Source organism: Bos taurus, chromosome 1, assembly GCF_002263795.3.
Source record: "Bos taurus isolate L1 Dominette 01449 registration number 42190680 breed Hereford chromosome 1, ARS-UCD2.0, whole genome shotgun sequence".
NCBI classification, from domain to species: Eukaryota; Metazoa; Chordata; class Mammalia; order Artiodactyla; family Bovidae; genus Bos; species Bos taurus.
Genome location: NC_037328.1, coordinates 106193222 through 106208346, shown reverse-complemented (window position 1 = coordinate 106208346; position 15125 = coordinate 106193222).

Sequence of the window (15125 nt, the reverse complement as noted above, 5' to 3'; positions counted from 1 at the left end):
CTGAACTTTTGCATCCTTATCTAAGGCTGTAATTCAACCATGCTTTGATAATTTTTTTAGCTATTCACAAGATACCAACTACATACATGAAACTTTTAAGCTTAATCTGCATTATTAATATTTCCCCCATCACTTTCTGAAGTCTGTATAAATCAAGCCCTGATTAGTGGCATGTCCCAGTTTTCATAGTGTAAATATTCCACTGTGGTCAATCTCAAACTACCTAGAAGATATTGCTAAAGAGATGCATATAATATTATGTATTATATAGTATTTCCCTCACATGGATAAAATTACTATAAATAAACTCAATAGCATAGAATGATAGTCAAATGTAGTACAGTAATTAGGAGGTGATAAATTTTGAATACTTTTGTTTTAATATAACTTACGTTTATGTAAGTTAATTTTTAATAATGGTTATTTTTAACAACCAGTTGTCAAACTTACTACAAATTTAACCTTTTGTCCCTGAGAGCTGGTCTGAGCCAACTCCAACATACCTTTGAACCTACCAGAATGAAAAGATAGCCAATACCACATGAGATCTATGACAATTAATTCCTAGATAAATCCCCAACAGAAATGCACACCTAGGTTCACCAAAGACATGTATAAGAATGTTCACAGCAGCACTATTCATAATAGCCCTGAATGAAAAGCAACCCCAAAGTCATCAATAATAGATAAATAAATCATATAATATTCAATGAGAATGAACACACTATTGTTACATGTACCAACATGGACGAATCTCATAAAGGTGAAACAAACCAGACCCAAATGTATACATGGGCTTCCCTGATGGCTCAGACAGTAAAGAATCTGCCCACAAGGCGGGAAACCTAGGTTTGATCCCTGGGTTGGGAAAATCCCCTGGAGGAGGGCAAGGGAACTCACTCCAGTATCCTTGCCTGGAGAATCCCCATGGATAGAGGAGCCTGGTTGGCTACAGTCCATGGGGTCACAAAGAGTCAGACACAACTAAGCGACTAAGCACAGGATAGCAAAAGAATACATGCTGTTTGTTTCCATTTATATAAACTCAAAAACAGACAAAAGTAGTCTACAGTGTCAAAGTCAGGAGAATGGGGTAAGGGCGCAAGGGACACAACCGGTGCTCTGGTTGTGTTCTTTTTCTCAGTTGGCACGGTCTCCATAATTGTGTCCAGTTTGTGAAAATTCATTAAACTGGACCACTTAAGATCTGTGTGATTTTCTGTGGATGTGGCATTTCAGGGTTTAAAACATGTAAAAAAAAAATCTACTCCCTAGATTTAAAAAGGTACAACTGACCTAACTGATAATTCCAAGGTAATATTAAGTTGGCTAATTTAATTATCTTTAACTGAAGGAGTTGTTTAGACACCAAGTCATGTCTGACTCTTTGCAAACTCCATGGACTGTAGCCTCGCTAGACTTCTCTGTCCATGGGATCTTCCAGGCAAGAATACTGGAATGGATTGCCTTTTCCTTCTCCAGGGGATCTTCCTGACCCAGAGATCAAACCCAAGTGTCCTGCTAAGCAGGTGGAGTTTTTATCACTGAGCCACATGGGAAGGCCACTGAAGGAGTAGGGGAGTAGAAACCAGAAGGTTGATGAATGGAATCCCATTGTCTCATCATGAGAGCCTCTGAAAGAATTTTTATTCCTTTTGTGACTCAATACTTTCTACTACAAATAGAAGTGGATTACAAAAATCAGAAAATTAATGAAACACAAAGCTTACCAAATCTCTGTACTAACCTTCAAAATAGCTAAACTCTATGAAGCTATTTTGTAACAGAGAGTAATATATCCCCAAATAATTTACTTGGTCCTTGAAAATATGACTCTGTTAAGAGTCATATAGCCTTTTAAAGATTTTTCAAAGACATAATAACCTTGTTCATTTTTTCCCCATTTGGCCTGGATCCACAGAAAGAAAACAGCCACAAGCCAATAAAATAAAAAGGAAGGCCTACTTCTCAGTAAAAGATATGGGTAAATGGTTAAATGGATGTTGGAAATGGAGTGAGGGCTCCATCAGCCGTAAACCCAGTGGAAGGAGCAGCTTTCTGTTGAGTGGAAGTTAATTTAACATTGTATATTGCAGATAAAAATGCTTGCTGGAGATTATTAATTCATACAGACCTATACCTAGATCTTTACATTATTTTCAAATTACTTTTGAAAGCTTTCTCCTTCCATATCACAGTATCACATACAAAAATACGTTAGACTCTGTTGCTACCCGAACACTCTCCTTCTAGAAGCTTTACTGCTACAGCACATTTCACATTTCATAAATTTTGATGTCTGTTTTGCCCTAGACTTCCCTTTCTATGTGAGTTATTTAGCAGAACTTAGTTTAAGATTATGTGATACATATAAAAGAGTACTCATTTTAGACGGACGTGATAGAAATCTTTTCTTGAAGGTTCATTCATTACATTTTGTAAGGAAAAGAACCATAACTGAGTATCAGTTTCACCATAAATCTACCCATCTCCTTTGCAAAGAGTCTATAATCAGCAAATCAGTGATCTGGGAATTATTTTAGACATTTAGCTCTGCACACACACCAACTTGACAAATGTGAATAATAGGCTCACATTGACTGGACAGTCAGAAGCAGACAACACTTGGGTAAATCAAACAAGGTTTACATATTTGAAGGTGCAGCATGAAGTTAGAACAGATTAGCTGGGCAGTAGAGGCATCAACTCTCATTTCCTATTAACAGTCAGAAGTGCTTTTACTTGAGAACCCATCAAGGGGGCCACACCAGCAGATACACAGTTGGGGATGTTAAGTCTGAGCAAATGAGGCTCCCATCAGACCTTTCAAAGACTAGGACTGTCAGACCTAGTCTCGTATACATAATGCTAAAGCAGTCCAGGATGTCTTGGTCTTGCTTGGGTACATGCTGGAGACAACTGCACCCTGGCCAGGTATACCACAACTATCAGGGAATCACAGGACACATGCCAGATTTGCAGGAGTATATCGTACTCACGTTGTTTGTTTAGTCACTAAGTCATGTCTGACTCTTTTGTGACCCAATGGACTGCAGCCTGCCAACCTCCTCTGTCCGTGGGATTTCCCAGGCAAGAACCCCGGAGTGGGTTGCCATTTCCTTCTCCAATATAAATAAAATCTTTGTTCATTGCCTTTAACCCCTCCAAACTAGGACAGCATGGGCTGGATGTAATTCTGAACTCCATGCCATGGAACCAGAGTAATGGGTAATCTGTTATCCATATGGCTCTGGGAGTCATGCTAAAGTACCCTTGGACCAGTTTTAGGATCCAATAAAGTCCAGAGTTACTTATGTTGACAAGGAATCATGAGATTAAACAAGGAAAAAAAGACTGCAAAATACATGCCCTGCTAAGTCACTTCAGTCGTGTCCAACTCTGTGCGACCCCATAGACGGAGCCTGCCAGGCTTCCCCGTCCCTGGGATTCTCCAGGCAAGAACACTGGAGTGATTGCCATTTCCTTCTCCAATGCAGGAAAGTGAAAAGTGAAAGGGAAGTCACTCAGTCATGTCTGATTCTTAGCGACCCCATGGACTGCAGCCCACCAGGCTCCTCCGCCCATGGGATTTTCCAGGCAAGAGTACTGGAGTGGGGTGCCATTGCCTTCTCCGATACATGCCCTGCTGCTGCTAAGTCGCTTCAGTCGTGTCCAACTCTGTGCGACCCCATAGACGGCAGCCCACCAGGCTTCTCCGTCCTTGGGATTCTCCAGGCAAGAACACTGGAGTGAGTTGCCATTTCCTTCTCCAATGCATGAAAGTGAAAAGTGAAAGTGAAGTCGCTCAGTCGTGTCTGACTCTAGCGATCCCATGGACTGCAGCCTACCAGGTTCCTCCATCCATGGGGTTTTCCAGGCAAAAGTACTGGAGTGGGGTGCCATTGCCTTCTCTGATATATGCCCTAGCCATAGACTATCCAATCATCTAGTCACTAAACATTGCAAGACAATTTTCTACATCATTATTATTTTTTTAAACTTTCTATGTTGCATTGTGAAGTGAAGTCGCTCAGTCGTGTCCGACTCTTTGTGATCCCATGGACTGGGGCCTACCAGGCTTCTCAGTCCATGGGGTTTTCCAGGCAAGAGTACTGGAGTGGGTTATCATTTCCTTCTCCAGGGGATCTTCCTGACCCAGGGATCAAACCCGGGTCTCCGGCATTGTAGGCAGATGCTTTACCCTCTGAGCCACCAGGGAAGCTGGTGCATTGGGGGTATAGCCAATTAACAATGTTATGATAGTTTCAGGTGAACAGTGAAGGACTCAGCCATACACACACACACACACACACACACACACACACACACACACACACACACACACATATATATCCGTTCTCTCCCAAACTCTGCTCGCGTCCAACCTGCCACATAACATTGGGCAGTGTTCTATATGCTATACAGTAGGTTCTTGTTGGTTATACATTTTAAATATAGCAGTGTGTACATGTACATCCCAAACTCCCTAACTATTCCTTCCACCATTCCTTCCCCCAGCAACTGTAAGTTCATTCTCTAAGTCTATGAGTCTGTTTCTGTTTTTTAAGTTCATTTGTATCTTTTCTTTATAGATTCCACATATAAGGGATGTCATATATTTGTCCTTCTCTGTCTGACTTACTTCACTTTACATCATTATTTTATATGTGCTTTTATTTTGCTTATTTTTGTTGCCTGCTAAACCTATGCAGTGAGATGTGAGGAGGTTTCTATTTAGCCATCCTCCATCATCTGGGGGCATCATTTTACCAGGTGAAACACCCATTTGCTTTGGATGGTGTCCTTCCCTTCAACTCAGTTTTGAATAATAGAATGCCAAACTGCAGTGCCACAATGAGATCCCAGCAATCTGGGTTCATCATTGGCTTAATCCATGACTTTTCTTTTTTTGGCTGCACTGGGTCTTTGTCGTTGTGCTCAGGTTTTTCATTGCAGTGGCTTCTCTTGTTGCAGAGCACAGGTTCTATGGTGCCTGGGCTGCAGTAGTTGTGGTGCACAGGCTTAGTTGCCTCATGCCACGTGGAATCTTCCCAGACCTGGGACTGATGTCTCCTGTGTTGGCAGGCAGATTCTTCATCATTGGACCACCAGGGAAGCCCTCATGGCATTTTAATCAGAGAAGAATTGCTAGATGTTACACATCTCTGCCTAAAGCTTAATCTACCTTAACCACTCTGTCATGCTGAAACCCTTACTCACCCTGGATGGTTCTGCTGAGGCAGAGAGCTGATTTAGATCAGGATCCAGGCTGAAACCCTGGGTTTACCAACTACTACGCTTGTGATCTCCAGTAAGTCCCATGGGGCTCGAGTTTGTTTTCCTCACCAGTGAAGTGGGATCTAATCTATTACCCTTATGAGTTTGCAGCAACAGTGTAGAGAATGCTTGTAACTTTGCCTTAAACAGTGCTTGACACACAGTCTGTGCTCAATAAACATAAATTGATTCTAAATCTGACAGTTTAGTCTCTTGAAATATCGCATGTGCAAAAAATTGTTTATTGTCTATAGATTTTACTGACATGGATGGGTTTTACTGAAAAGTCTCTAAATTTCAGCAATAAATTCATTGCTAGGATTTTAGAGGACAAGTTTGTTGTGTTGTGAACAGATGTAAAAGTGCCTACAGCTAAAAGCATTTCCTTGTACATGAAATTAAGACTTGCAGCTACATGCCAAGCAACTCATGAATCAATATCATATTCTCGGCCACCACTTACCCTCTTAGAAGCTTTTTGAAAATATTAGTAAGTGTAACCAAGAATTTGTTGAACTCAAGTAAATTTTCACTGAGCTGTTTGATTGCTCAGTCTGTTAGACGGATTAAAGGTTATTAGAGAGGGACTGTCATTGACAGTGCTGCTGATGGATCAGCAAGCAGCAAGACTGCACAGTAATGAAGAGAAAGAAAATCACTCCATACAGGGATTAAGATTTTAATTGGTTTCTCAAGGCATTTACAGACTCTATTCAAGAGCTAGTTCTGAAGTTTAAAAGAATATTGGAAGACCGCAGTCATGACCACTTAGGGCTTTCTGTTTTGCATTCACAAATATTAATTGAATACATCACCACTGTCTAAAAATAGCCCAATAAACATTTACCAGGAACATCTGGCTATTAGACTTCTTAACTGAATGCACCCAACTGTGTTAATTTTGGCAATGAATGTGCAAATTGCTAAGCTGGTATAGGGATTCTAAACTTGGAAAGGGCAAAGGTGGGAGAGTAGGAGGTAGTTCTTGGAAAATTAGCATGAATAGGACTGGACTACAGTGGGCAGTGGCTCAAACTCTGTGTATCTTTAGTTACTGCCCAGTCTCAATCTGCTCACATGATATAGGCTCTGCTGATTACAGGTGCCAGCCCTTAACTTCTGAGTTAATGATGCAAAGGATCAAGGACAGCAGGAAGCCTCATGATGGCCACACAGAGTTCTAGGGAAGCAGAGACTGAGGTTCTAGCAGCAATAGCTGTATCTGCAGGGCAGGCTGCCGTGTATATACTGCAATAGCGATATTTGTGTGGTTTTGACTGGATATGTTGGCTCTGCTGTGTAATTTCGGGTGGTATTCCTGGCTGCATGGCCCTCAGTCTTGTTTTTCACCTTCCTTTGGATTCTGGGGCCTACCAGGAGTATGTCACAAATTCCTTTTGCTAACTAACTAAGCCAGAGTCAGTTTCTCATGCTTATAATTAAGAATGTAGTATTTCATTTGAAAAGACCCTGATGTTGGGAAAGATTGAAGGCAGGAGGAGAAGGGTACAACAGAAGATGAGATGGTTACATGACATAACCAACTCAGTGGACAAGACTTTGGGTAAACTCTGGGAGTTGGCGATGGACAGGGAGGCCTGGCATGCTGTAGTTCATGGGGTTGCAAAGAGTCGGATACGACTGAGTGACTGAACTGAACTATTCATTCAATTTTTAAAAAGCCAATGTTAGAATATCAAAAATCCCCATGGACTGGATTTGTGATGGTACATCACTTCGAGTCCTCCCTTATAAATTATAAGCTCCTGGGAATTCCCTGGTGGTCCAGTGGTTAGGACTGTCTGCTTTCACTGCCGTAGCCAGGGTTCAATCCTTGGTCAGGGAACTAAAATTCCACAAGCCACATGGTATGGCTAAATACATAAATGAATAAATAGCAAACTTCTTCATAAACAAAGTGGGGGAAAAGAAATATGAACAGAATTCATACAAGCTGGGTTTCTTCATTTTCTCCCAGCATCCTATTTTTTTAAAAGAGTATTTTAACAGAGTAATAATTATTAAGTATTCTTTAACAATTTGTTACCAGATCAAAGAGAAGACAAAGCTCAGGGGTAAAATGGCTGGGTCATAGTGCACATCTGGTTTGCCTGAATCCCTGACATAACATGCTGATGGGAAAATAATATATGGAATATATTATATTCCATAATATTTAGAACAATCAGGTAGCCTGAAGAGAAAGACAAAGGAGACTTTCCCCTTTCATTCTTTTAACACTTATGCCAATTAGTAAATGCTGTTTACTTTGGACAAAAGAAGGTGCTAACAATCTGAAGAAACTCAAAGAAGTATGGACCACCTGACTGGCCTTCAAGGAAACATATTTATTCATCTTTCAAATGTTTATTAGATTCTCCTGTATTAGACCTAATGGATATAAAGATCTGCAAGGTATAGCCCTTGTCTGTTGAGGCTTATGGTTAATAGGAATAATCATCCACATGACTAGAAGCCTGTGTGGCCTTAGATACATGTATATATATGTATATATATTTTAGCTTATTTATTTTTGGTTAATGTTTTAAGCATGTACAACCAATTACCATAACCTGTGGTATTTTCAAAAGTTTGATACTTATTGCATGTCTTGAGTTTATAGACTTAAGCAGTATATAATATAATTAGAAAGTTATAAATAAACTCATAAAGGCAAAGGTATGTTCCCCAAAGTGGCATGTACATTAATTAAATCAGGCATATAAAATTATGACCAAAGTCTTTTTAAAATGTAGAAATGTAAAATTACACTTCTTTAAAAATGAAGAGATTATCTATGCACTTTAAAAATCAAATGTGTCTTGTATCAGAGACGGAAGACAGATATAGGATTGCACTCTTCAAAGCCAATTACCTAAGATTTTTCTTATTACCTAAACAATAGCAATGGCATTAGAGGAAAATTACACCTGCATTTTAATTGCCAATCTAGCATTAAGGTAGTTCTGCAAAAAGGTAACGCAGTTGAAAGACTTCCAATCTCCAAATTAAAAACCTGCAAGGCCCAGATTAAAGTATGGAATATTGCAGATAAAAATAAAGATACAATTGGTTTACTGAATGGAATCAAACATTGCTGACATTTCTATGAAATTTGGAACTACTAAATTTCATTTCTCTAAATATTTCCATTATTTTTTTTCTTAGTGGTATGAATTATCTCAAATAGCTTACAAAGTTATTCTCTACAAAGCACTTTTGTTTGCTGCTGTTCAGATAGAACAAAAACTTTTCCACATTAACAATATATGTATTTTTGTTATAAGATTTTATCATGATGGATAGCTAACAATTTTTTCACTAAAACAAAACAGTAAAATATTTTTGTTCTATCAGCACTGCATCTTAACCATGTTACATTAAATACAAAGAACCAATATCTTATTTGGCTATGATATACTGAGTTGGAAAAAACCTATAATTCTCCTGTGCTTCTCTTTATTCTCACACTACTGTCACATTCATAACATGCCTGACACTTCTGGTCATGAAATGTGAGGGTATTTTCCCTACACCAAGCAATTCTCCTGGAAACCAGGTGGATTTATGATTTAATTCAACTGTGGCACTGTCTACCTGGAGATAGTGTCAGATTCCACTAGTTAAGGGCTCAATCCCACAAGACTGCTCCCAACTTACTTCAGATATCAGTCCTAAGTCCCTGGGTCTCTAGGTCACCCACAACTTCTGACTTGGCTACAAATAGGAGGTTCTCACAGCTGTCTCCTTGTTGTGCTGTGCTAAGTTGCTTCAGTTGTGTCCGACTCTTTGCGACCCTATGGACTGTTACTTGCCAGGCTCCTCTGTCCATGGGATTCTCCAGGCAAGTATACGAGAGTGGATTGCCATGCCTTTCTCCTTAGGTACTATTAATTTACAAAAGTGGCTCACAGAACTCAGGGAAACACGTTTACCAGTTTATTAAAACCTACAATAAAGGATGCAGATGAACAGCTAGATGAAGAGATGCACAGGGTGAAACCTGGGAGAGTCCTGAGCACAGGAGCTTCTGTCCCCATGAAGTGGGGTATGTCTACCGACCGGTGTGTGAGTGTTCACCCACCTGAAAGCTATGTGAGCCCCTAACTATTGGGATTTTATGGAGGCTTCCTCATATAGCCATGGTCAATTGCTAAATCCATTTCCAGTCCCACTCCCCTGTCTGGAGGATGGGCGGTAGAGATGAAAATTCAAATATTCTAATCATGGCTTGGTCTTCCTGGTGACCATCCTTCATGCAGGAGCCAGCCAGGAGCCCACCCAGAGTCTCCTTGAAAAAAGTTGCTCCCTGTACTCTTACCACTTAGGAATTTACAAAGGTAGAAAAGGAAAGATATAAACATCTGAATGCAGAGTTCCAAAGAATAGCAAGAAGAGGTAAGAAAGCCTTCTTCAGTAATCAATGCAAAGAAATAGAGGAAAACAACAGAATGGGAAAGACTAGGGATCTCTTCAAGAAAATCAGAGATACCAAAGGAACATTTCATGCAAAGATGAGCTCAATAAAGGACAGAAATGGTATGGACCTAACAGAAGCAGAAGATATTAAGAAGAGGTGGCAAGAATACACAGAAGAACTGTACAAAAAAGATCATCACGACCCAGATAATCACAATGGTGTGATCACTGACCTAGAGCCAGACATCCTGGAATGTGAAGTCAAGTGGGCCTTAGAAAGCATCACTACGAACAAAGCTAGTGGAGGTGATAGAATTCCAGTTGAGCTATTCCAAATCCTGAAAGATGATGCTGTGAAAGTGCTGCACTCAATATGCCAGCAAATTTGGAAAACTCAGCAGTGGCCACAGGACTGGAAAAGGTCAGTTTTCATTCCAATCCCAAAGAAAGGCAATGCCAAAGAATGCTCAAACTACCGCACAATTGCACTCATCTCACATGCTAGTAAAGTAATGCTCAAAATTCTCCAAGCCAGGCTTCAGCAATATGTGAACCGTGAACTTCCTGATGTTCAAGCTGGTTTTAGAAAAGGCAGAGGAACCAGAGACCAAATTGCCAACATCCGCTGGATCATTGAAAAAGCAAGAGAGTTCCAGAAAAACATCTATTTCTGCTTTATTGACTATGCCAAAGCCTTTGACTGTGTGGATCACAATCAACTGTGGAAAATTCTGAAAGAGATGGGAATACCAGACCACCTGATCTGCCTCTTGAGAAATTTGTATGCAGATCAGGAAGCAACAGTTAGAACTGAACATGGAACAACAGACTGGTTCCAGATAGGAAAAGGAGTTCGTCAAGGCTGTATATTGTCACCCTGTTTATTTAACTTATATGCAGAGTACATCATGAGAAATGCTGGACTGGAAGAAACACAAGCTGGAATCAAGATTGCTGGGAGAAATATCAATAACCTCAGATATGCAGATGACACCACCCTTATGGCAGAAAGTGAAGAGGAACTCAAAAGCCTCTTGATGAAAGTGAAAGTGGAGAGTGAGAAAGTTGGCTTAAAGCTCAACATTCAGAAAACGAAGATCATGGCATCCGGTCCCACCACTTCATGGGAAATAGATTGGGAAACAGTGGAAACAGTGTCAGACTTTATTTTTCTGGGCTCCAAAATCACTACAGATGGTGACTGCAGCCATGAAATTAAAAGACGCTTACTCTTTGGAAGGAAAGTTATGACCAACCTAGATAGCATATTCAAAAGCAGAGACATTACTTTGCCAACAAAGATTCATCTAGTCAAGGCTATGGTTTTTCCTGTGGTCATGTATGGATGTGAGAGCTGGACTGTGAAGAAGGCTGAGCACCGAAGAATTGATGCTTTTGAACTGTGGTGTTGGAGAAGACTCTTGAGAGTCCCTTGGACTGCAAGGAGATCCAACCAGTCCATTCTGAAGGAGATCAGCCCTGGGATTTCTTTGGAAGGAATGATGCTAAAGCTGAAACTCCAGTACTTTGGCCACCTCATGTGAAGAGTTGACTCATTGGAAAAGACTCTGATGCTGGGAGGGATTGGGGGCAGGAGGAGAAGGGGACAAAAGAGGATGAGATGGCTGGATGGCATCACTGACTCATTGGACGTGAGTCTGGGTGAACTCCGGGAGTTGGTGATGGACAGGGAGGCCTGGTGTGTTTAGATTCATGGGGTCGCAGAGTCGGACACGACTGAGCGACTTATCTGATCTGATCTGATAAGGAGTCCTGTGTCAGGGATTTGAGATAAAGATCAAATAAAGATATTTCTTTTTATATGGCAAAATATCACAGATATATTTTAAATCTCTTATTAGAGAGAAAGCCTGGGAAGAAGATGCAGAATTTCTTGAAGTTTAAAGGTTGCAGAACCCCCAAAGACAAAATCCAATCAAGTGGTTTAGCAGCCTAGAGGGAGGTTAAAGACACGTAAACTTCTTAAAACCTGAGCCAGAATAGGCTTCTCCTCTTTCTAGGTCTTGTACTGATGACAAACTGAAATTATAGCAGAGTGATCACATTTCAGGTATACAAAAATGGAGTTGGGCGGCCATGTCCTTAAACTACTGAGACATGTCCCTTAAACTACTAAGAATTGAACATTCTTTAAACATCTTTAAACACATCCAGTTGTGTCCCTGGATGTGTCCCACACATCCAGGGATACAACTAGCAGCTGTATTTAAATCAAATCCTGCCAACTGCAATCTTATGTTCTCAAGGTCTCCCCTTATAGCTATGCAACCATTTCAGACCTCAACGAATCCTTACTTAACAATCACCCTTACTTCTTGCCAGCTCCAATTATAATTCTTAGTAAGTAACTCACGTAATTAACTGTAACCTTGCAGTTTTTGCCTTTATCAGTCTGTCTCATTTTGTAGTCTGGCAGAACACAGTTCAAGTGCATCCTGGATCTGTGTGTCCTGGGAGGCAGTCCTAACAAACCCCAAATGAACATTTTTTAAAATTTCAATCAGGTCTCAGTTTCTAAAATTAGGCTAATGGCACTTTTGCTAAGTAACCCCTCTCTGAGCTTCAGTTCCTTCATCTGGCAAATGGGGATTAATGCCTATTTCATAGGACTGCTGTGCAAATTAAATTTAAACAGTGTAAATTTAAACAGTGTAAAGTGTCTGACTTATAGCAGGTAACTTAACAAATATTTATTCATTTTTCTTTTCCTTTGGAGCTTAAGATCTAGTTGGGATGATCAGTGGTAAACCCACGACGAGGTAAAGAAAAATTCAAGATTTAAGCCACAATTCACATTCTCTGAGGTGGCTGGAGAAGATGATTTTTAATGTCCCTTCCAGCTCTAAACATCGATTATTCTATACAAGCTGTATGAGAAGTGTCATGGGATGCTGCATGATGAATTGGCAGTTGGGAAGTGCAGACAGAAAAAGCTATGAGGTCAAAGAAGTGAGTGACTGCCCTGGGCTGGAATCGTTTAGGAAGACCATTAAAAAATTCTGAGCTGTCTGAGCTAGAACAAAAGCCCAATCCAATTAGGAGAATGACTGGCAAGAGTCTAATTATAATACAAATTCAGGCCAAGCTGAGAAGAATAAGAAACAGAAAATATTGTAGAGAAAGGAGAAAGGAAAAGGCAGTGTCAGCAATTTGGTTTCTGAAACAGAGAATATCAAGCAGCTATCAGGCTTTTCATCCTTGTAATAGTCTTATAAGGTAGCTGTAGTGTATTAGTCCTGGTGAGACTCTCCTGTGAGTGAAGAATCTGTTAGAAATGTGTTTGGTGACAAATAATAGAAAATCTCGCCAATAGTGGCTTACACAAATAAAGTGGTGTTTTTTTTTTTTTCTCCTTCAAGGGAAAGGACTCCTGGGTTGGTGCCACCATATAATAACACAGCCTAGACACAAGCTCTTTCTAGCTCTCTCCTGCCTCACCATTGGCTTGTTGGCCCTTGCCTTATTGCTCTTTGCCTATGGTCAGAAGGTGGCTGCTGTGCCTCAATGCATCACATTTGCATTTCAGACAATAGGCAGACAAAAGGGCAAAGAATGAGGCAAAATGGCATACCCACTGAGTCTGTGCCTTTTTATTAAGAAAGCTAAAATTTTCTGCAAGATTGCCCAATAGGTTTCCCCTTGGTAACCTGCTGGCCAAAGTCATGTCTCCTGGTTGCTCCTAGTGGTAAAGAGGGAGAAGGGGAATGTGGATGGGATTAGTTAGCCGACTGCTGATGAAGAAAAGTGTTGAAGCCTTGTGAAAAAAAAAAAAAAAACTACTACAAATTCAATTTCCTTAGTAGCTATCAGGTTATTTAAACTACCTACTTCATCTGGGGTGAGTCGTGGTAGTTTGTGCTTTTTAAGATATTGATCTATTATCAATAAGTTTTCAAATTTTTGTGTGGAACTTATTCATAGTATTCCCTTATCAATATCCAACTATTTGCTAGTTACTAAACTCTTTAAGATATGCAGAAACACTGTATATGTCATCAATTTTTAGTTTCTTGTAGAAATCTTTCTCAGAGCCATCTGATTGCTCCAATCCAGAGTGAAGTCCCCTTTGTATAGCGTATAACTCTCACCTGGGGATTTTGCTTTCCTCCTATTTCCTGAGTCTTGTGTCTTCCTTTTGCTTGGTTTATATCTACCAGTAACTTCCTCAGAAGGGTGAAACTGAGAATATCTTTATTCAACTCTCACACTTTATTGATAATTCAGTCTAGTATAGAATTCAAGGTTGGAAACAATTTTTCTTCAAAATTTCCAAAGTATGTCTTCATTGTCTTCTTGTATCTGGTGTTGCTTTTAAGAAGTCTGAAGCTATTCTGATCCTGAGCCTCTGCTGGAGACCTGTTTTTTCCTATCTGGAAACTTTTAGGATTTTTTCATCACTAATTGGGAGGCCATGGTTCAACTAACAGGTAAGTATCCTAAAGTAAATCAGCTATATAACCAGAAGTTTTATAAAGTGCTTCTATCTAACACCCAACTTTGCCTACATACACTCCCTGTATATCCTTGAAATCTCCCCTGAAATTCTACTTCAGATGATATAAAATGCCCACATAGGCAAAGTAAGTTTACTTCTTAACAGTTTTGGCAGGAAAATTCTCCCCATCACCTCCAGACTGACTGGTCATTACAAGTACAGTTTTGTGTGTCCCTTCCATTCTTTCTAGAGGAGTGAAATAAAAAACAGACACCAAACATCTTTGCAATCATCTGAGAGGAAGAGCTGAGGAGGCTTTTAGGATGAATCAGACACTGACATGGTAGCAATTACTGAAAAGAAAGATGAGAGGAGAAAGTTTCATACCCCCAAATTCTTAGATCTTTGGGACCCAGTGGAGATAAAGTTTCTTTTTTATTTCGTAATTTTTATTGGAGTTTAGTTGATTTACAATGTTGTGTTAGTTTCAGATATACAGCAAAGGGAATCAAATATATATATTTGAGATATATATATATATATATCCCTTTTTTGATTTTTTCCTCATATAAGTCATTACAGAGCATGGAGTAAGAGTTCCCTGTGCTATACAATAGGTCCTTATTCAGTTCAGTTCAGTCACTCAGTTGTGTTCAACTCTTTGTGACCCCATGAATCGCAGCACGCCAGGCCTCCCTGTCCATCACCAACTCCCGGAGTTCACCCAGACTCACATCCAATGAGTCAGTGATGCCATCCAGCATCTCATCCTCTTTTGTCCCCTTCTCCTCCTGCCCCCAATCCCTCCCAGCATCAGAGTCTTTTTCAATGAGTCAACTCTTCACATGAGGTGGCCAAAGTACTGGAGTTTCAGCTTTAGCATCATTCCTTCCAAAGAAATCCCAGGGCTGATCTCCTTCAGAATGAACTGGTTGGATCTCCTTGCAGTCCAAGGGACTCTCAAGAGTCTTCT